This window comes from Camelus bactrianus, chromosome 3, assembly GCF_048773025.1.
Source record: "Camelus bactrianus isolate YW-2024 breed Bactrian camel chromosome 3, ASM4877302v1, whole genome shotgun sequence".
NCBI lineage: Eukaryota > Metazoa > Chordata > Mammalia > Artiodactyla > Camelidae > Camelus > Camelus bactrianus.
The window spans coordinates 140475487-140497405 of NC_133541.1; positions in this window are offsets into that span (position 1 = coordinate 140475487).

The window sequence follows — 21919 nt, forward strand, 5'->3', positions numbered from 1 at the left end:
GATTCCTGGGTATTTATGTTAGTAAAGGGCTTTTAACATTTTACATCTGTTCCTTAATATATATGTTTAGTTAAATGAAAATCTTTTATCATAATTAGAAAATAAAGATTAAAGATGGAAATGAACAACCCTTCATTGTATTATCTGGAGATGCTCACTATTGGCATTTTGCTCAGCATGCCTGTACATCCCTAACATATGGACCCTCTCCTAACATAGATACACTCTTTCCACAGGAATTTAGCCAATTGGACCAGTTCCAAAGGGATGTATTTGGTCAGATAAGAAAGTGACTGGGGGCACACATTTGTGAGAAAGAAAATGGAGCAGCGTATAAGGGAAAGGTGAGAAGTGCAGCAGGGAGATGTCCAAGGAAGCCAGACTGTGAGGGTATAGGGAGTACTTCTCCTTCCTCCTCTTCTCCACCTTCCTCAGCATTCTCCGTGTCTATGGTTACTTCTTCATAAAAGGCCAGATAGTAAATATTTTAGGCTTTTTGGATATAGGGTCTCTGTCACAACTATTCAGTGAAAGCATCCATGCAATAGGTAAACATATGGGCATAACTATGTTCCAGTAAGACATTGTTTACAAAGGTGGACAATGGGAAGTCATCCTGGTTTAAGTTAATGTGGTGCTACGATATACCAGGGGTTGTCATCAGCTCGTATATGTATCATTGTCTTACAAGCCAAGTAAAATGGTCCAAGTCCAGAATCTCAGGCTGAGTGTCTGCTTCTAGTGCCATTTGGGTTAAACAGTGTCTAACTATCCTCATTGTCTTGGAGCAGAGATGCAGAAAAGGAATCTGTGTACTGTCCATGTGTCTATGAATCATCCACATGGGTTCCTGCCTGGTCCCCAAGCCATGCATCCACACATCTATGCCAGTAACTGTCTCACTCCCAACAACATAGCACTGCCAGTAACTCCTAGATCAGCCAAAGAGAAACAAAACGTGATGGAATACACTCAGTGGTAGTGAGGAAGAGGCTGGTTTGGTGTGTGACATCTGCCCAGGTCTGCAGGCCTCTGTGAGTGTGGGAGGAAGCCTGACATCTGGATAAGTGTCAAGGTGACTGTAAACTCAATTTTGGAATGGGGACTAGGAAGACACCAAGCAGCTATCTGGGTATTTTTCAAATTCATTTGAGTTGGTAAAATATCCACTCTTGTTTTCAATTAGTCTTTTCCACATGTGGTAGTTGCTTTTAGGGTCCCTACATTTCCAAAAATCCACAGAAGGGAAAAAGAAGCCTAAAGCTGAGTGATTATAGAGAGTTTAAGGCTAGAGTGGGAAGGGGAAATTCTGATAAGGGTGGATTGAGGGTTGAAGTATATAGTTATGGGAACATTTAAATAGACCTCAGGGTAGAGTTCTATTAGATTTGAAGGGGAACATGTTAGCATCTCCAGTCTTGGAATAGCCAGTATCCTTTCCATTTGGCTTTTAAACAGCCAGAATGAAAGTGTTGCATGGGATACAAGTAGGAACCAGGAGTACCTTATCTAATAATTCTTGAACTATTAGCACCCATCAAGTTTCTCTTGTGTTATATTATATTGGGGGATCTTGGGGGGGTGGGCATGGACAGAACTAATTCTACTTACCATAGCATTCTATTATGGGGTTCTCCACCTCATACATGCCCAATTTCAGTTAAATTCCTTGTCTAGAAAGAAGAGAACTCCTGTCCACTAATTGACTTAAGTCCACAGTAAGATTGGTACTAGGTTGAAGAGGACAGAGAAGCTTAAGGAAGTCAGGTAAAGCCATTAGAGGTAACAAAAGTGAAAGAAATGAATAGGAGACCTGTGAAAGGAGTCCTGCAGTATCACAATGAAGTATAATATCCCAATCCATGAAGTTACTGGAGTAGTTGGTCTAAGAGGAAAATTGGGTTGACACAGAAGGGATCTTATAGATATACTAAAGGACTGGGAGGCAAACTATGAGGGAAATTATCAAAACCCACCACTGGCAGTTTGGTGACTTTGAAGAAGGTGCCAGAAAAGGAAGCAGTGTTAAAAGTGAAATATGTCACTCCAAAATTAAAGAGAAATGTGTTAGGGTGCCCTTCAACTCATAAAGGTAACCTCACCCTGTGAATTTAGTGGGAACTGTGGTCAAAGAATGCTTGCTTCCTCAGAGCTAATTTAGTATTCCTCCTGTGAGTTTTGGGGGCTTTTCTTTCTATTTGGAGTCTAGACAGTCCAAAATCCAGTGAAATTTTCTTTGTAATGCCAGCAAGTATTCTGTTCAATGGAAGCCCTTATTTTGGGGTCCTGTCTTTGTTCAGATTTTTGTAATTGTTTTAATTGTAAAGCCATGTGATTTGATAGTGAATTTTCTATTTTTTAGAAATGTACCCTCACAATGCTGAGCTGATATCTGAAATTCAGGCATCTCAGCATTTTAACAGTAGACTTTTTTCTGTCATAAAGCTCAAGTCTTATATCATTCAGAAAGCTGTAGCTAGAGCAAAGGCTACTTTTGTAATTCAGTTCAAGCCTTGACTGATCTTTCCAAATAGTTTCTAATTGCTGGTGTTAATTTGCCATATTTCATCCTTCAGTTGTTTACAATTTTGAACACAGGACCAAACGATTTTAACAAGATAAAACTTGGAATGGCTTCTAACCCTTTTTCTCTAACTCTTACTTTCTGACTGAACTCAGCAGTAATTTGAGACCCCTCCAGGTCTTCCAAGATAGTGGTCCATTTAGCTTTCTGAAACCAAAGAAAAGTATCATCACAAAAAAGTTTATAAGTTGATATAAGTTTGGGGAATCTCAGAGAGTAAGCAGCCAAGGCTTCTTGATTTTTTGCATAGTTTCCCTCTTTCCTTTTGGGACTTGGGGAAATCTCTTGCCATGCAATTTAATTGAAGACAAAGGTTTAAATGCTACTTTCTCAGTTTGTTTATGGTTGGGAGTAGGTGGCATGAGTGGTTTGAGCATTGTCTCCAGAAGGTGGAGATCCAAAAGATTTATTCTCCACAGTAAGCTGAAAAGCAGGAGATCATTTTGAGGGGGGAACTAAAAGAGATGGTGAAGAGGGAAGAATGGAGGCCCTGGAGGATAGGGCATATGGGATTGTGTTTGAGCAAGCAAACTCCTCTGCTGCCCTCTTGTGGATATCTGTGGCTGAGCAGCCAATCATCAGGCTCCCACTAACGAGAAACTGGTAGGTTGCTTTCCTCCTTGGCAGTAACCAGGATGCTGAATCAGTCATAGCGACACTTTAAAAAGATTGACCAGGGAGGCCGAGGGTGGGAAGGGATAGACTGGGATTTCAAAATTGTACAATAGATAAACAAGATTATACTGTATAGCACAGGGTAATATACACAAAGTGTTATGGTAGCTCACAGAGAAAAATATGTGACAATGAGTGTGTGTATGTCCATGTATGACTGAAAAATTGTGCTGAACACTGGAATTTGACACAACATTGTAAAATGATTATAAATCAATAAAAAATGTTAAAAAATTAATTAATTGCTTTGTTTGTTTGTTTGTTTGTTTAGGCTCAGCTAGTCTTCTGTTTTTGGTAGCTTATGAGAAGTTTCCCCTATTTTCTGTCCTAGTCCCAAGGTTTAGAGTCAAGGAAGAAAGCAAAGCATTTCACAAATGTATGAAGCTGTTCCCTGCAAAGAGCTCCTGGATTGTGACTAGGTGGGATCAGAATGGTCCTTCTCAAGTGTCCAGATTGAACTTCATTCAGGGTGCCAGGGAGTTACTGAGCTATTTCTGCTGTTTTTTTTTTCCCTCCAGGAGGGTGCTAAGCATTTAAATATCTATATCTATATCTATATCTATATCTATATCTATATCTATATCTATATCTATATCTATATAAAAGTCACATGTTCATTTGTACTTTGGGAAAAACAGTGAGAGAAAGAGAAAGGTCACCTGTGATGTCAACACAGTGACAAGCTGTTGGTGGTTTGCATTGTATCATCCTGTGTGTACATGTATCTTTGAAGAGTTGTATCCTATTAGAGAAGATGTTCTAGACCCCTCTTCTCACACAGCACCATAATTGCAAACATTTTCCTCAGCCATGCTCATCTTTTTCACCTGTGTAGCCGTCCTCATGCTCACATCAGTGTCATTACACTCTGCTATCACTTGTGAGGATGGGAAGATTTAAGAGGTGTCCCCCGTGGCAGCTCCTTGTTGTCACTCAAGCCTCAGCTCCAATACTGCCACCCCAATGTAACCTTCCCTCTCCCTCAATCTAGGGAAACTCCTCTGTCATTTATTATTTCCTTCATGCCATGCACCAGTCCTATCGGTAATGAATTTGTTCATTTATTTGTTGGCTTGTTTTTGGCTCTCCCCTGAGAGCAGAAGCCTTCTCTATTTTCTTTATCACTCTGTCCTCAGGGCTCAGGGTAATATTGATGCCAAGAACTTGCCTGGGTTGTAACTGTTCACTGATTGGCTGAATTCATTCTGTGGCTGGACCATCTGTACTAAATGTGTTTATGTGATTTATTTTTGCAGTGCATTTAGATTGTACCCTGAGTTATAATATTTTTAACAGCATTGCAAGAATGCCTTTCTACACTTGGACAGTTCTTTTCTCTCTCCAAACATTAAATTGATACATTTTAAACATACAGAAAAGTGGAAAGATAGTGCAATGAACACCCATATACCTTCCATTAAGATTTAAAATTTGTTAATATTTTGTCACATTTACTTTCTCTCTCTACATACTTTATTCGATGAACCATTTAAAACTTGTTTCATGACAATTCACAATACCCCTAAGTATTTCAGCATGCATCTCCCAAGAATAAGTATCTTTTCCTAAATAAACATTTGTTATTAGTGTAACTGGGAAAGAATGGTAATTTATAATTCTCTAATATAACCTGATAGCCAATATTTGAATTTCCCCAATTGCGTCTAACATACCTTTTTAGCTGTATCATTTATTTATATCTTTGAATCAGGGTCAAACCAAGTATCATGTCCTATATTTATTTGTTATATCTGTTTATATAAACCTAGAAGTATCATTTTGTGTTTTTAATGTGTTATTCATTTTAAAAACAGCATTGAATTTTAAAAGAAACTAGTTTTCATATAGAATATCCCACCTGTTTATTTTCTCATGGTGTCTTTTATATTGTTTTTCTTTCCCTATGTTTCCTATTACTGAAGTTATATCTGGATACCGGCTTAGGTTATGTGAATATAATCACTTATAGTCATGAGTCTTTTTGATATTAAAATTATCCCAAACTTGCCCATGATATGTCCATTTGGCATATTTGATATGACCTATTTGATATGACCTCATTAATCTTTGAGTGTACTTTTGTTTTCTGGCACCAAACTATATCATAGCCACATGTTGTGTTTTTCCCCTACACCTGCAATCAATCTGTGATTTCTCTAAGGAACATTGTTTGCTACATTTTTTTAAGTGAACAAAAATTTGAAAACAAAAATCTGGGTGTTGCATTTATTCATTATTTCTGCAGTACTGTTGCTTCAAAAACATTTTAGTGGGCCAAACTGCTATATATATATATAATATATATTTATATATATATATATAATATGTATACACATACACACACACTTTTTAATTTAATTTTTATTAAAGTTTAGTCAGTTTACAATGTTGCATCCATTTCTGATACACAGAATAATGTTTCAGTCATAAACACATACATATATTCATTTTCATCTTTTTCTTTATATGTTACTACAAGATACTGAATATAGTTTCCTGTGTTATACAGTATAAACTTGTTTACCTATTTTATATATCTTAACAAGTTTTTAAGTGTGTAGTGCAGTATTGTTAACTGTAGGCATAGTACCATACTGCAGCTCTCTGGAACATACACATCTTGTGCAACTGGACAACCTAATGAGCAACCAATCTCCCTTTCATCCTCTTCATAGCTCCTGGCAACCAGCATTTTATTCACTACATCTATGACTTTGACAATATTTAGGCACCTCATGTAAGTAGAATCATGCAGTATTTGTCCTCTGTGACCAACTTAATTCGCTTATATAACGTCTTCCGTTTTCATTCATGTTGTGTTAAATGGTGGGAATTCCTTACCTTTTTAAAGCTGAGTAATCTTCCATTGTATGATTAGACCACATTTTCTTAATCTACTCATTTGTTGCTGGACATTAACTGTTTATAGCTTTGTCTATCTTATAGTTCTTTGTTCCTCTTTTCCTTTCTTGTTGTCTTCCTTTGTGTTTTGTTGATTTTTGTTACTTTTTGATTGTTTTCTCTTTTTCTTCTGTCTTCTCTGTTGGTATTTTCATGTCATGTGGTTACCATGAGGCTTGCATAAAATATCTTACAGTTATGTCTCTTTTTAAACTGACAATAACTTGACTTCAATCACATACAAATACTCTACTCTTTTACTTCTCCAACTTTATATTTGTTGTCACATTTTACATATTTTTATATTGTGCATCCATTCATAACTTTTTATACTTATGTTTATTTTTAACACTTTTGTGTTTTAACTCTTATACCAAAATAAACTATGATTTACACACTACTATCACAGTGTACAATATTCCATATTTGTTTATATATTTATATTTATCAGTGAGTTTTATACTTTGGTATACTTTCCTGTTGCTATTTAGTGTCTTTTCTTTTCAACTTGAATAACTCCCTTTAATATTTCTTGGTGATGAACTCCTTCAGCTTTTGTTTGTCTGAGAATGTCTTTATCTCTCCTTCACTTTTGAATACCAATTTTGTGGGATATAGTAGTCTTATTTTACAGTTTTTCTTCTATCAGCATTTTGAGTATATCATTTTACTCCTTTCTAGCCTATAAGATTTATGCTGAGAAATTCTCTCATTTCTGGGCTCACTATCCTGTTCCATTGGTCCATATGTCTGTTTTTGTACCAATACAATGCTGTCTTGATGACTGTAGCTCTGTAGTATTGTCTGAAGTCTGGGAGAGTTATTTCTCCAGCCTCTTTCTTTCTCTTCAGTAATGCTTTGGTAATTCTAGGTCTTTGATGGTTCCATATAATTTTATAATGATTTGTTCTAGTTCTCTGAAATTTGTCCTGGGTAATTTGATAGGGATTGCATGAAATCTGTACACTGCCTTGGGTAGTGTGAGCATTTTAACAATATTGATTCTTCCAATCCAAGAACATGGGATATCTTTCCATTTTTTAAAGTCTTCTTTAATTTCCTTCAGCAGTGTTTTATAGTTTTCTGTATAATTTTTTCACCTCCTTGGTTAGATTTATTCCTAGGTATTTTATTATTTTGGGTGCTATTTTAAAGGGGATTGTTTCTTTACTTTCTTTTTCTGTTGATTCATCATTAGTGTAAAGGAATGCAACTGATTTTTGAACATTAACCTTGTGACCTGCTTCCTTGCTGAATTCTTTAAACAGATCTAGTAGTTTTTGTGTGGACCTTTTAGGGTCTTCTATATATAGTAACATGTCGTTGGCATATAGTGACACTTTTACCTCTTCTCTTCCAATTTGGATCCCTTTTCTCTCTCTTGCTTGATTGCTGTGTCTAGGACTTCCAAGATGATGTTGAATATGAGTGGTGATATTGGGCATCCTTGTCTTCTCCCAGATTTTAGTGGGAAGCTGCTGAGTTTTTCACCATTGAGTAATATGCTGGCTGTAGGTTTGTCATATATAGCTTTTATTATGTTGAGATATGTTCCATCTATATCCACTTTGGTAAGAATTTTTATCACAAATGGGTGTTGAATTTTATCAAATGCTTTTTCCACATCTATTGAGATGAGCATGTGGTTTTTGTCCTTTCTCTTGTTGATGTGATGTATTACATTGATTGATTTGCATATGTTGAACCATCCTTGTGTCCCTGGGATGAACGCCACTTGGTCATGATGTATAATCTTTTTTATGTGTTGTTGGATTCTATTTGCTAATATTTTGGTGAGGACTTTGGCATGTATGTTCATCAGTGATACTGGCATATAATTTTCTTTTTTGGTAGTGTCTTTGCCTGGTTTTGGTATCAGGATGATGATGGCTTCATAGAATGAGTTTGGGAGTATTCCCTCCTGTTCAGTCTTCTGGAAGAGTTTGAGAATGACTGGTATGAGTGAACCCACAAACTTTTGGTCAACTCATCTTCAACAAAGGAGGCAAGAGTATACAATGGAATAAAGACAGTCTCTTCAGCAAATGGTATGGAGGAAACTGGACAGAACATGTAAAGCAATGAAGCTAGAACACTCCCTTACACCATACACAAAAATAAACTCAAAATGGATCAAAGACTTAAACATAAGACAAGATACAATAAACCTCCTGGAAGAAAATATAGGCAAAATATTATCTGACATACATCTCAAGAATGTTCTCCTAGAATAGTCTACTCAAGCAATAGAAGTAAAAGCAAGAATAAATAAATGGGACCTAATGAAACTTACATGCTTCTGCACAGCAGAGGAAACCATAAGTAAAACAAAAAGACAACCTATGGAATGGGAGAAAATTTCTGCAAATGAAACTGACAAAGGCTTGATCTCCAGAATATATAAGCAGCTCATATGACTTAATAAAAGAAAAAACCCAATCCAAAAATGGGCAGAAGGGCTAAACAACAATTCTCCAAGGAAGACATACAAATGCAGATGAAAAAGTGCTCAATATCACTAATTATCAGAGAAATGCAAATCAAAACTACAATGAGGTATCACCTCACACCAGTCAGAATGGCCGTAATTTAAAAAACCACAAATGACAAGTGCTGGAGAGGCTGTCGAGAAAAAGGAACCCTCCTTCACTGCTGGTGGGAATGCAGTTTGGTGCAGCCACTGTGGAAAACAGTATGGAGATTCCTCAAAAGACTAGGAACAGACTTAATATATGACCCAGGAATCCCACTCCTGGGCATATATAGAGAAGGAACCCTAATTCAGGATGACACCTTCACCCCAATGTTCATAGCAGCACTATTTACAATAGCCAAGACATGGAAACAGCCTAAATGTCCATCAAAAGATGACTGGATAAAGAAGAAGTGGTATAGTTATACAATGGAATACTATTCAGCCATAAAACCCAACAACATAACGCCATTTGCAGCAACATGGATGTTCCTGGAGAATGTCATGGTAAGTGAAGTAAGCTAGAAAGAGAAAGAAAAATACCATATGAGTTCACTCATATGTGGAATCTAAAAATAAAAACAAACAAAAAAAAAAACAAAGCATAAATACAAAACAGAAATAGACTTATAGACATAGAATACAAGCTTGTGGTTGCCAAGGGGGTGGAGGGTGGGAAGGGATAGACTGGGATTTCAAAATTGTAGAACTGATAAACAAGATTATACTGTATAGCACAGAGAAATATATACAAGATTTTATGGTAGCTCCCAGAAAAAAAATATGTGACAATGAATATATATATGTTCATGTATAACTGAAAAATTATGCTCTACACTAGAATTTGACACAACATTTTAAAGTGATTTTAAATTAATAAAAACATTAAAAAAAAGGAAATTCTCTCATAGTTATGGGTTCCCTTGTATGTGACAAGTTATTTTTTTTAATGACACTTTGTAAAGTCTGTCTTCATCTTTTATTTGACAATTGCTTATAATGTGTCTCAGTGTCGACTTTCAATCCATTCCCTTTGGCTTCTTTATGCTGTATGAATATGGATATTTATTTCCATCCATAAATTTGGGAAATTTTCAACCATTATTTCTTTCTAATAAACTTTCTGTCCCTTCTCTCTCTCTCCTCCTCCCCTCATACTGTTCTAGTATTTCCTTCCTTCTACTCACTTTGGGCTTTCTTTGTTTATTTGTTTGTTTGCTTTAGTTTCTTTTGGTGTAAGGTTAGATTGTTTATTTGCTTTCTTGTTTCCCAAGATAGGCCTTTATTACTATACATTTTTGTCTTAGAATGATTTTTGCTGTGTCCTATAGATTTTGGAATGCTGTATTTCTATTTTAATTTGTTTCAAGGTATTTTTTAATTTCCTCTTTGATTTCTTTGTTGACCCATTTACTTTTTTAGAACCTTAATCTTTAGCCTCCATGTGTTTGTTCCTTTTTTTTTTTTTCCAGTTTTCTTATTATAATTGATTTCTAATTTTATACCATTTTGGTCAGAAAAGATGCTTAATATAATTTCACTCTTCTTAAATTTATTGAGTTTTGTTTTGTGGCCTCACATGTGATCTATCTTGTATAAGACTTTATGTGCATTTGAAAGGAATATGTATCTGCTGCTTCTGGGTGGAATGTTCTGTGTTTATCTATTATGTTCATCTGGTCTGAAGTATTGTTTAAGGTCATTGTTTCCTTTCTGCTTTTCTGTGATCTAGCCATTGATGTAAGTGAGGTGTTAAAGTCCTCAAATATTATTGTATTATTGTCATTACTATTATTATCTTACTGTCTCCCTTTGTGTCTGTTAATATTTGCTTTGTGTATTTAGGTAATCCTATGTTGGATGCATAGATATTTACAAGTCTTGTGTACTCTTTTAAAAAATATTTTATTTATTATTGTATGATTTAATTATTTAATTTTGGGGGCAGGGTAATTAGGTTTGTCTATTTTTAGAGGAGCTACTGGGGATTGAACCCAGGACCTCATGCATGCTAAGCAAGAACTCTACCACTTGAACTATACCTTCCCCCCATAAAATTGTTATATCCTCTTGTTAAATTGATCCCTTTATCATTATGTAATGCTCTTATTTGTCTCTTTTTACAGTCTTTGTTTTAAATCTATTTTGTCTGATGTAAGTATTTCTACCCCACCTTTCTTTTTGTCTCCCTTTGCATAGGATATATTTTGCCAATCCTTCACTTTCAGTTAGTGTGTATCTTGATCCAAAGTGAGGCTTTTGTAGGCAACATATACATCGATCTTGTTTTTCATATGTTCAGTCACTCTATGTCTTCTGTTTGGAGACTTTAGTCCATCTACATTTAGAGTAATTATTGATAGGTATGCAATTATTGCCATTTTGTTAATTTCTTTCTGGTTGTTGATAGTTCTTTAAAACTGATTCTGCATTAATCTCAATTTTGTTCTGGAACACCCATTTCATATAGTTTAGATTTTCTTGCCTTATCCTCTAAGATGCCTCAGTTCTCTTCCATATCTTCTTCTCCTTCTCCTCCTACTTCCTCTTCTGTGCTGCACTCAGGATATTGTATTCTGATTTGTCTCCCAGAACAGCAGTTCTCTTGTCAGATGTCTCTAATCTGCTTTTAATAATATATTTTGGGTTTTTAATTTCAGCTATTCCATTTTTCATTTAAAGACTTTTCCATTCCTTTTGAAATTTGCTGTCACTATATAATTTTCTATTACTTGCAAATATTTTAAAGTTTGTCTTTTATTTGTTTAAACAGAGAAAGCTTATGAGTTTGTAATCTGTATTCAATAATTTTCAACATTTAAATTTTGTTAGTCACTTTATTCTTTTTTTTTTTTTGGAAGGGTGTTTGCTCATTGTTTCCTTTTGAGCTTGGCAATTTTTAAATTGTTATTGCTATTTAATTTCTTTTAAAATTTCTTGTTGGAATTGTAAGATGAATAGGGTAAAATTATCTTCCATTCTGAAGGATTCATATTTAATTCTTTAAGGTGCCTGTGGATATTACCAGTCCAGAGTCATCCTAAACCAAAATTTTGGCTTGAGTTCCTGTACCATCCAAGAGATGCAACCCTGTAGTAACTATATTTACTAGCTTCTGTATTTAATGGTTTGGCATCTTGGGACATTGCAGTCCCTGAAGAGACTGATCAAACTGGGGTTAGCCTATTCTTAGAAATAGTAAAGGACTCCCTTGCAAGTGTGCCTTTTGTAAAAAACCAACCAATCAATAGGCTATATTCCAGCCACCTCCTCTATCAGCCTTCACACTCTGGGCCACTATCCAACTGCTCTAATCACCTGAGGATCAGATATCAGTCAACTATGGACACCCCCATACCATACAGCCTGCTGAAATTATTCAAACTAACCAATCTTAACCTGACTACTTTGCTTCACCCCTTCCCTTTCCCCTTCCAGCAGCAGCCACAATAAAGCTCTTGCCCAGGTTTCACCTTGCTCACTCTGCTCCTTACTGACCCTGGTACTTTCTTGTGTTGCCCCACATTGTCATGGCATGCCCTCTCCACTTGGGAGCTGTGAATAACAAACCATCTTTTCCATGACAATCATCTCCTTATCTGTTGGCCTCACCATATTTGAATAATAACAAAACATACACTTTAAAACAAACCGCTGGCTGCAAATAAATATGATAGCCATGAATCTTTTTTTTTTTTTTTTTTGCTTCTCTTCTCTCTCCTTTCCATACTGTATCAAATCAACATTGAATATAATGCATTGGGAGTGAGGGAAGGCAGATTCCCTTCAAGTTCAAACTTTCTTTGTAGGTGTACTCCAGTTGTTTTCATCCTTGGCTTGCAATTAAAATCACTTGGGAAGGAGGCCTTAAAAAAACACTCATGCTTAGCTCCAAGTCCAGCTCTGTTAAATCAGACACTCTGGTGATGGTCCACAGGTCAAGTGTGAGAATTTTTAAGAGCATCCCTGTTGATGTTTATGTACAGAAAATGTTAAGAATAACTAGTTTATTCTTTCAATATTTAAAGGAGGTCTCCCATTAGACCGTGTCTGTCCTCCTAACACCTTCTACTGACAAAGCTGAACTTTGCCATTTTGCCAAGGAAAAATACTTGAGGAGTTAAGCTCTATTTTTTCAGAGTAGAGAATAAAGAGTAGACTTGGAGTTGGGAAGTCAATGAATTGACAAATAGCACAATCACATTGAGAATCACACAAGGTGTATAGTGATCACATTTAATATATTAACATTGAGTAAGTTTAGCACAGTTCCAGGAATACAATAAGTGATTAATATATATTATACTGTTATTATATTTTCTAATATAACATATAGTTTTATTTATAATAAAACCCATTCTAGTTTTCTTATCAAATAATGCTGGAATTCTAATTAACGACTCTATGATGTGTGAAATAGTGGATAATTTTCAGGAGAGATGAGATAGCATCTATTCCCTTTAAGCTGAAAAAAACAAACAATGCAGAGTTATTCATTTGCCTCATATAGTTTAGGGAGTATTCTGATCTGAAGTTATTTTTTGAAGTGAAAGTTTAAGCCCTTCAAAATGCAGCAAGAATTCATTACTAGGGCTCTACTATGGGAATTTCAAGCTTGGAATTTTTAATGTTCAAGCAAAACATATTTCTTCATTAATAAAGACACTTTGCCATTGAAGCTTCATCACCTTTTGTGTTGAATGGAACTGTTGTCATTGCATTAATGTTCAGTGTTCTTGAGAGGCAAGAATATAGAATTATACATCCCATTTTATATTGCTTTTATTTCTCATAATTGGTTAATATCATGTTATTAAAACCTAAGTCCTTTACCTTTATTTTTCTTCTTTTCTCCTTTGATATTTTAGTACATGCATTTTTACATTATTTTTAAATTGAGATATAACTGGCATATATTACTTTCAGGTACACAAAATCATGGATTTGAAATAGATATATTATATATATATATCATATTTATGTATTTGATACAAATGATCACAATAAGTCTAGTTAACATCCATTGCCACAAATAGCTATATATATTTTTTCCTATGATGAGAACGTTTAATATCTACTCTCTTAGCAACTTTCAAATATATAATACAGTATTATTCACTATGGTCATTAAGTACATTGCATCCCCATTGACTCTTTGGGTGAGCTCTGGATTTTGAACTCTGGCTGCTTATCTCACACCTTCAAAATTGATGGCACGTTCCTTTGTTTGACAACAGCTTCCATGCTCCACTTACCTCACTGAGTTCCCACTTTCCCTTGAAATTTGTCCTAATGATGTCATTCAGTACTAGTTTAATATTTTTATTGTTTTTGAAAAGATACATTTCCTTAATTCCAGAAGTTTAAATTATTTTCAGTACAAGGCTTTGTCTGAAATTATTATTCAGATTTGGTCACTCTATTTCCCAATTCTTAGGCTTCAGTTATTTCCAATTCTCATTGATCATCCTCTTGCCTCTGTTCTCAAACGTACTGTAGCAGAGCATTCCTGGTACCAGTAAGCTTACGTCTATGTCCTGCCTCGAGTGCCTTTCATCTATTCTGTCTCAGGATTTTCTTTAAACTGAAAGGCAGCTCATTTTGCACAAGCACAGCCTGAAAGTTTAGGGGTGTTAAAGACATCTACAAAAACTCTCAATCAATGGGAAATGTGAGTTGTTGGATAAATCTCCACATTGCCCTTCAAAGGGATACTTCTGAAGTGCATTCTATGTAGTTCTTCAGAATATCCATTTTGGGATTGACCTCATTTCCCAGAAGGGGAACCAGTCCCATAACTCGCCTTTCTTGACTTTTCCATTTTCCCTGTTTTACTGTCCCTTTTTGCTCTCTATACTTCTCTGGATTCCTGTCATCACTTCCCAAATAAGCCACATACATCCAAATATCTGTTGCTGTGAAATTGTCTCTCTATAGGAGCTTAAGATCTTACTACTTCTCTCTTCATTTCAATTAACCTTTAAAGAAACTACATTATAGCTGTTTATGTTAGGAAACATATGATGGCAAAATTATTATTGCATGCATGGGATATATTTGTATATGTGGATTTCTACTTCACTATAATTGAATTTCTATAAAATCTACATTGAATTTATATTGAATTCTGTAAAGCAATTTTCTCAGGAAAATTCACACATTACTGGATGGATGATGGTTTTGTGTTACCACACGATGGCAGAGTCAGTAAGCCATTACACCTTAGGTTTGGCCTTGTGCAGCACCCGTGGGAACTGTGTTGTTCTCTAATCTGTGCTGGGGATGAACAGACCATGTTGCACAAGTGTAGGCAGAAGTACCCCTGAAAAGTCTGTTATAACCTTCACCAATGCCCCACACTTTCAGCCCAGCTGAGGTCACCTTGATATGTACCCAGATATCAGGCTTCCTCGCTCACTCACAGAGGCCTGCAAATCTAGGAAGATGCCACACAGCCAAACCAGCCTCTTCCAAACCACTACCACTGACTATATCCCATCGAGTTCTTTTTCTCTTTGTCTGGTCTAGGAGCTACTGGCAGTGCTATGTTGTTGGGAGTGAGACAGTTACTTGCATAGTCATGTGGATGCATGGCTTGGGGACCCAGGCAGGAACTCACATGGATGATGCTTAGACAGAATGGCAGTACATCTGCACCTCTGATGCAAGACAATAAGGATGTTTAGATACTGTTTAACCTTGATGGCTACTTGTATACTCCTCCCACAGTACCTCTTAATAGCAAGTGGATTTCTACAAGGGCAATTATCATCACAACTTTAGATGACCTTGGTCTGGATAAGTATTGGCCTCTATATCAACGTTTGATATCTGTCTTATCCACTTTTCTGCCATGGTATTGATATGGTTGCTTTGAAAGTATTGGACTTTCCAATAATTTTTGTAATGATAAAAAGTCCTCATAGTTGGCACTTTGCACCAAATACTGTAGTCTGCTTTCCCCAAAACAGGGACACTCACCTGAAGAACCACCATATAATGTACAAATGAGGAAGTGATATGCTTTCCACATTATTATTTAATCTGTAGGCTCACTTCAACTTTCACCAGTAGGTCTAACTGCTTGTTTTCTTTTTTTTTCTTTTTCTAGAATTGTTACTGAGATTCTCTCCTTTTTACAACCTTGATGGGTTTAAAACATACATGATAATCACTTAATCTGGGAGAACTTTTCTTTATGGCTTTTTTCACTAGGGGTCTTTTTAGTGTGTATTACTATCATGCATTGTATCAGTACTACATTCCTGATTATTTTGATTGTGATTAAAAGTACATAATATGACACTTAAATCATTTTAAATCATAATATTTAAATCATTTTAAGTACACACTTTTGTGGTATTAACTGTCTATAGATAATTGTATAAACAAACTTAGTAACATGCGTACCTCCTTTAAGCATGGGAGATACCAAGAAAATTGAGTAATTCCCTGAAATGGCCCAAGACATCACTTGAAATACCATCTTCATCTAAAACCAAAAGAAAGGAAGTGTATGTTCATTGTACAGATTTAAATCTTAGCCTTCTCCATAAATAACAGTGTTGTTGTTGTTGTTGTTGTTGTTGTTGTTGTTGTTGTTGTTGTTGTTGTTGTTGTTTGAGATTTAGTCATTTTTCTATTCCTGGCACAGAGGGGGACACAACCTTTCAAATGGAGATTTCCATTATAAATATAAAATTGCCTCAAAAAGGCAAAATTGACTTGGGTTTCAGAGAATCTCATGGTTCTTTTTTAAGAAATCTGTCCATTGTAATCTTCAAGCTAAAGGGATCTATGTTAGAGTGTAATTTGCCATCCTTCACATGGGTATACCCTAATTATCTTATGTATTCATGCATGGAAGGATATCCTCATATTTTAAAGATTTTAGGCATTATGAGTAGTGTTGTTGTGCAAAATTGCAGGCTAGGTTTTGTTTGGACACTTTCAAAGCAGTTGTCTAAATACTAGAGACACACTGTTGGGTCCTCAGGTGAACTTTGACTAGCTTTGGAAAAAACTGCCAAACTGTCTTTCAAAGTAGCCACACATGGATTCCTCCAGCAGTGAGGGAGAGTTCCTGTTTTTCTTCATTCTCTATAAATCACAGGTAATATCATTTCTTTGGAGTTTAGTGGTTCTAATAAATGTGCATTTCTATATCATCATTTTAGTTTGTAATTCCTTAATGGTATATGATTTTCTTTGGAAAGGTGTTTGTTAAGATCTTTGCCAGTTTTTATTTGGGTTGTTTGTTATAAAATTTTTGATGTAATTGTGTCCAAATCCTTAATCAGTTTTGTGTTGTGTAGATTTATTTTTCTCAGTGTGTGGTTTGTGTTTAGGTTTTCTGAATAAGATCATAAACAATGTTTAAATTTTTATTTTTTTTAAATTCCATGATACAAATTTTACTTTTGTGGATAGATTTGGGTTTTTTTTTTTAAAGTTCATCACTTAGACAAGGTTATGTAGATTTTCTTACATTTTCCTTTAGAATATTTATAGATGTGCATTTTTATAATTGTATGGACAATTTAGAGTACACTTGGTAAACACTGAGTGGTTGCACCTGCAGTTCCCAGCTGGTCAGAAGGTGGCTCCATGCACACTCTCTGACCCTTGAGGTGCACGTTTCTCACTGAGGGGCTTGGCTCCTTGTGGAGCTAGTGGAGGCTGGGCCTCTTCAGGACCCGTTGTGGTTTCAACTTCAGGACAATGCTCAGGTAAGTACACACAGGCAGGAACCAGACTTCTTCAGGAACCAACAGGAGGCAACATCATGAGAGTAAAAGATGTGGAAAAAGTGGGCAGAAGCTTTCTCTATGTGGTTACAGCCAAGGGTTTCCATTTTCAGAGGATCCAGTAGAGAAGGGGCTTTATATGGAAACTTGTGGAGTTTACTCTTAATTTTGTGTGTGATGTTGACAGTGTCTCGTGTCATTTTGGGGGGATATGGTTTCCAGTGTTCTTGGCACCATTTATTGAGGATAATATCTTTCCCCATTATGTGTCCTTAGCTCTTTTGTTGTGAATTAACTGACAACATAAACTGGGTTTATTCCTGTGCTCTCTATTCTATCACTCTGGTTCATGTGCCTGTTTTTGTGCCAGTACCACACTGCTTAGGTGACTGTAGCTTCATCATGTACTGTGAAGTCAGTGAGAAAGATGCCTCTAGCTGTTTTCTCCTTTCTTAGGATCATTTAGGTTATTCCAGGTTCTTTGTTCTACACAAATGCTAGGATTTCTTGGTTTTTGTGTCCATGAAAAAAAAGCTATTTGAATTTGATAGAGTTTGCAATTAATGTGTACCCTGCTTTGGCTTGATGAATGTTATACCAATGTTCTTCTAATGTATGAGCACAAATTTTGTGGATGTGTGTCCTGTATCAATTTTTTATCACTGTTTTATAAGTTTCCATGTGCAGGCCTTTCACATCCTTTATAATTTATTTCTAGACATTTTGGTTATTTTTTGGTACAATTGTGAAATAAGTTTGTTTTAGTAATTTATCTTTCTGGAACTTATTAGCATATAGAAAGTCAACTCATTTTTCTTTTTTTTAACATTTTTTATTGCTTTATAATCATTTTACAATGTGTCAAATTCCAGTGAAGAGCACAATTTTTCAGTTACACATGTACATATATATATATATACTCATTGTCAAATTTTTCTATCTGTGAGCTACCATAAGATCTTGTATTTATTTCCCTGTGCTATACTGTATAATCTTGTTTATCTATTCTACAATTTTGAAATCCCAGTCTATCCCTTTCCACCGTCTGCCCCCTTGGCAACCACAAGATTGTATTCTATGTCTATGTGTCTATTTCTGATTTGTATTTATGCTGTTTGTTTGTTTGTTTGTTTGTTTTAGGTTCCACATATAAGTGATCTCATATGGTATTTTTCTTTCTCCTTCTGGCTTACTCCACTTAGAATGACATTCTCCAGGAGCATCCATGTTGCGCAAATGACGTTATGTTGTCGATTTATATGGCTGAATATTATTCAATTGTATAATTATACCACTTCTTATTTATCCAGTCATCTGTTGATGGACATTTAGGCTGTTTCCATGTCTTGGCTACTGTAAATATTGCTGCTATAAACATTGGGACACAAGTGTCTTTTTGAAGTAGGGTTCCATCTGGACAGATGCCCAGGTGTGGGATTCCTGGGTCATATGATAAGTCTATTCCTAGTCTTTTGAGGAATCTCCATACAGTTTTCCACAGTGGCTGCACCAAACTGCATTCCCACCAACAGTGTAGGAGAGTTCCATTTCTCCACAGCCTCTCCAGCAGTTGTCATTTGTGGATTTTTGGATGATGGCCTTTCTGACTGGTGTGAGGTGATACTTCATTGTAGTTTTGGTTTGCATTTCTCTGATAATTAGTGATATTGTGTATATTTTAACAATTGATTTTTCTGTATTGATATTTTATCATACAACTTTTCTAAACTCAATTATTTTATCAGTTTTTTTTTTGGTGGTTTGTCTCTGTAACAGCATCTTCAGTATACCCGCAAAAGGAGTAGTTATAATCATAATGATCAGATATAAAAATGTCAGGTTTAAGTGTAAACTATTGGATGGCAAGTCAAGGGCCAACTTGAGTACAAATAATATATACAAAATTGTTAAGAAATACCAAAGGAGAACATAGTTGTAAATTAAGAAGTGTGACAAATACAATCAGGACACGAAGCAGGCACACTCATTCCATCACCCTACTCAAATAGTGATAACTTTTTATAGCCCATTAGCAAGTACAAGTCATTAATGAAGAGGTGATTCATGACAAGGTGAGCACACCATAGAGTGTGCTTTGATGCATTAAAGTGTAGTTGAAAGAAAAGCACCTGGTTTACACCCAGTAGATTCCTTACTTCATGAAAAATTTGAACTAAAGCCAGCCCAAGCTTCCTACCATATTCAACTATCATAAGTAAATTAGAGATTTGTTTAGCACTTAATATATTGAAGATAGAAAATTAAATCTAGTAGTATAAAGTACCATTACGGAAAGATGAAATAAGTTAAATACCTTGAAAACAGATGATGTATTTATGAACAGTTTACTGGAACAAATTCATCTATATGGTATAATAGAAGATTTATGAGTAGAGGTAATAAGCCCAACAAGTCTGATGATAGCAGGTTGTTCATAAAAGAATTTTAGTTCAATTTTAATTATTAATTTAAAAAAAACTGTTAATATAATTTAATGTAATTTTAAAAGGTACAGGTTTGTAGATTCAGGATATAAGCTTCTCTAGAGAATAAGCATAAACAATGCTGTAGTTTGCTTAAAAGCAGCCACCAATTAAGAAAGTATTCAAGGTTAAGAACACATTCATCTCAATATCAATAGCAAAATAATAAACCTCATAATTTAATACTGGACTAATCTATTAGTAAAAGCAATACTATTCATATTGGTAGCAAGAAATATTTATCCTTGCATAAGCTTATATCAGGATGAATCACTTACTGATGGTTAACAGTAAAATAAACCCTAACCAATACTTAATTATAAAAAACTGTTAGTCCAACACAGGTTTGCATTTAAGGAATGACTTTCTAAAAGGAAAAGGAACTTTGTAATCACATGTCCTGCATGTTTACCAGGAAGGTTACCTCTAGCACTTCTAATCTTAGAGGCACTGCCTAACAAAGGACATATTTAATGGCCATGGTTTCCTGACACTGAAAATGTAGCATAATCACTTGTTTTCTAAATAAGCAGCTAGGAGAATGGCACAAGGTTTTTACTATCTATTTTCATCAGTGAAATTGACCTTCCCAATAATAGGTGGGAGCCATATAAAATGAGAAGTTCCTTTGATGCTTTATGTGTTTAATCTATAAAATAAATAACTGAATCTTAACGGATAGCACAGCTTTTAATGGGTTAATAATTATGGTTGTGGTGGCCCCAATGAATATAACCAGCTTCAAGTGATTAAAATTTAGACCAGCTTTTCAAAATGCTGTAGCATGTATTGATCCAATACATTGATTAACATAATAAAGTACTCTAAGAATAATAGCTCAATTCAAAAGTAGAATTCATTTCAGCAATAGGTTTTATACCCTCAGAATTGGATCAGAAGATCCCAGTGTTTTAACTGCTGAAAATGTTTCATTTAATGATTAAAGTTCTTTGAGATATGAGTTCAGACTGGAATGATCCCAGTAAGTTTGTATCTATTATACACTTGTCCCAGTATGAGAGGACAAAAGAATTAAGGGTCACTTTATAAAAGCACCATCAAATTAATTGGTGATACAGTAAAATTTTAATAATTTATATATACCCTAGTGTAGAACATGGTTTGCTACAGTAGCAGAACACAATTGCTTCAAACATAAATCTTTATTTCCTTAAGGTTAAGTCCTCTTCCTAAGAACAGATTTACAATCTACATTCTTTTACTAAGTATTACAGGTTTGCTCACTGTGTCACTTTTCACATTAATTAAAGGGAATTCCTAGGTTCTGGAAATTTAGAGAGGCTCAAATATCATCAATTTATGTATATTATTGCACCAATGCTGGCCTTAACCATGGCTTTCACATTAGCAGTTCCTCTTAACATAACTTATCCACTATCCACTGATGTAAACTTAGGCACACTTCTTATACTGGCTGTATGAAGCCTAGCTTCTTATTCCATGCTCTGATCTGGATGAGTATAATATTAAAAATACACACTAATCAGAGCTTTATGGGCAATAGCACAATCTCAAATAATGTAAACTAGCAATTATTGGTTTATTATCCCCACTGATAAATGGGTCATTTATACTCTCATTTATTAAACAAGAATACATATGATTAATTTTCCCCTCCCAACCCCTAGCCATATTTTTTTATATTTACCTCTACTGTAGCAGAAATCAACAGAACCCCATTTTGATTTAACAGGAGAATCAAAACTTGTATATACCTTCCATGTAGAATATGTAGCAAGTCTACTTTCTCTGATCTTTATAGCTGAATATGTCAGTATCACTATAATAAATGGTTTCAAAATTATTCTATTTTTAAGGGCATTTCAAAATCCCTGGATAACAGAATTATATACAGCCAAATTACATACAGCCAATGTTATTATTCAAACATGCATCCTAACAATATCCTTTCTATGAATTTGAATATCCTACACACAATTTTTAGATGATCATCTTATACATCTCTTACTTTTTAACATTTTTATTGAGTTATAGTCATTTTCCAATGTTGTGTCTAATTCCAGTGTAGAGCATA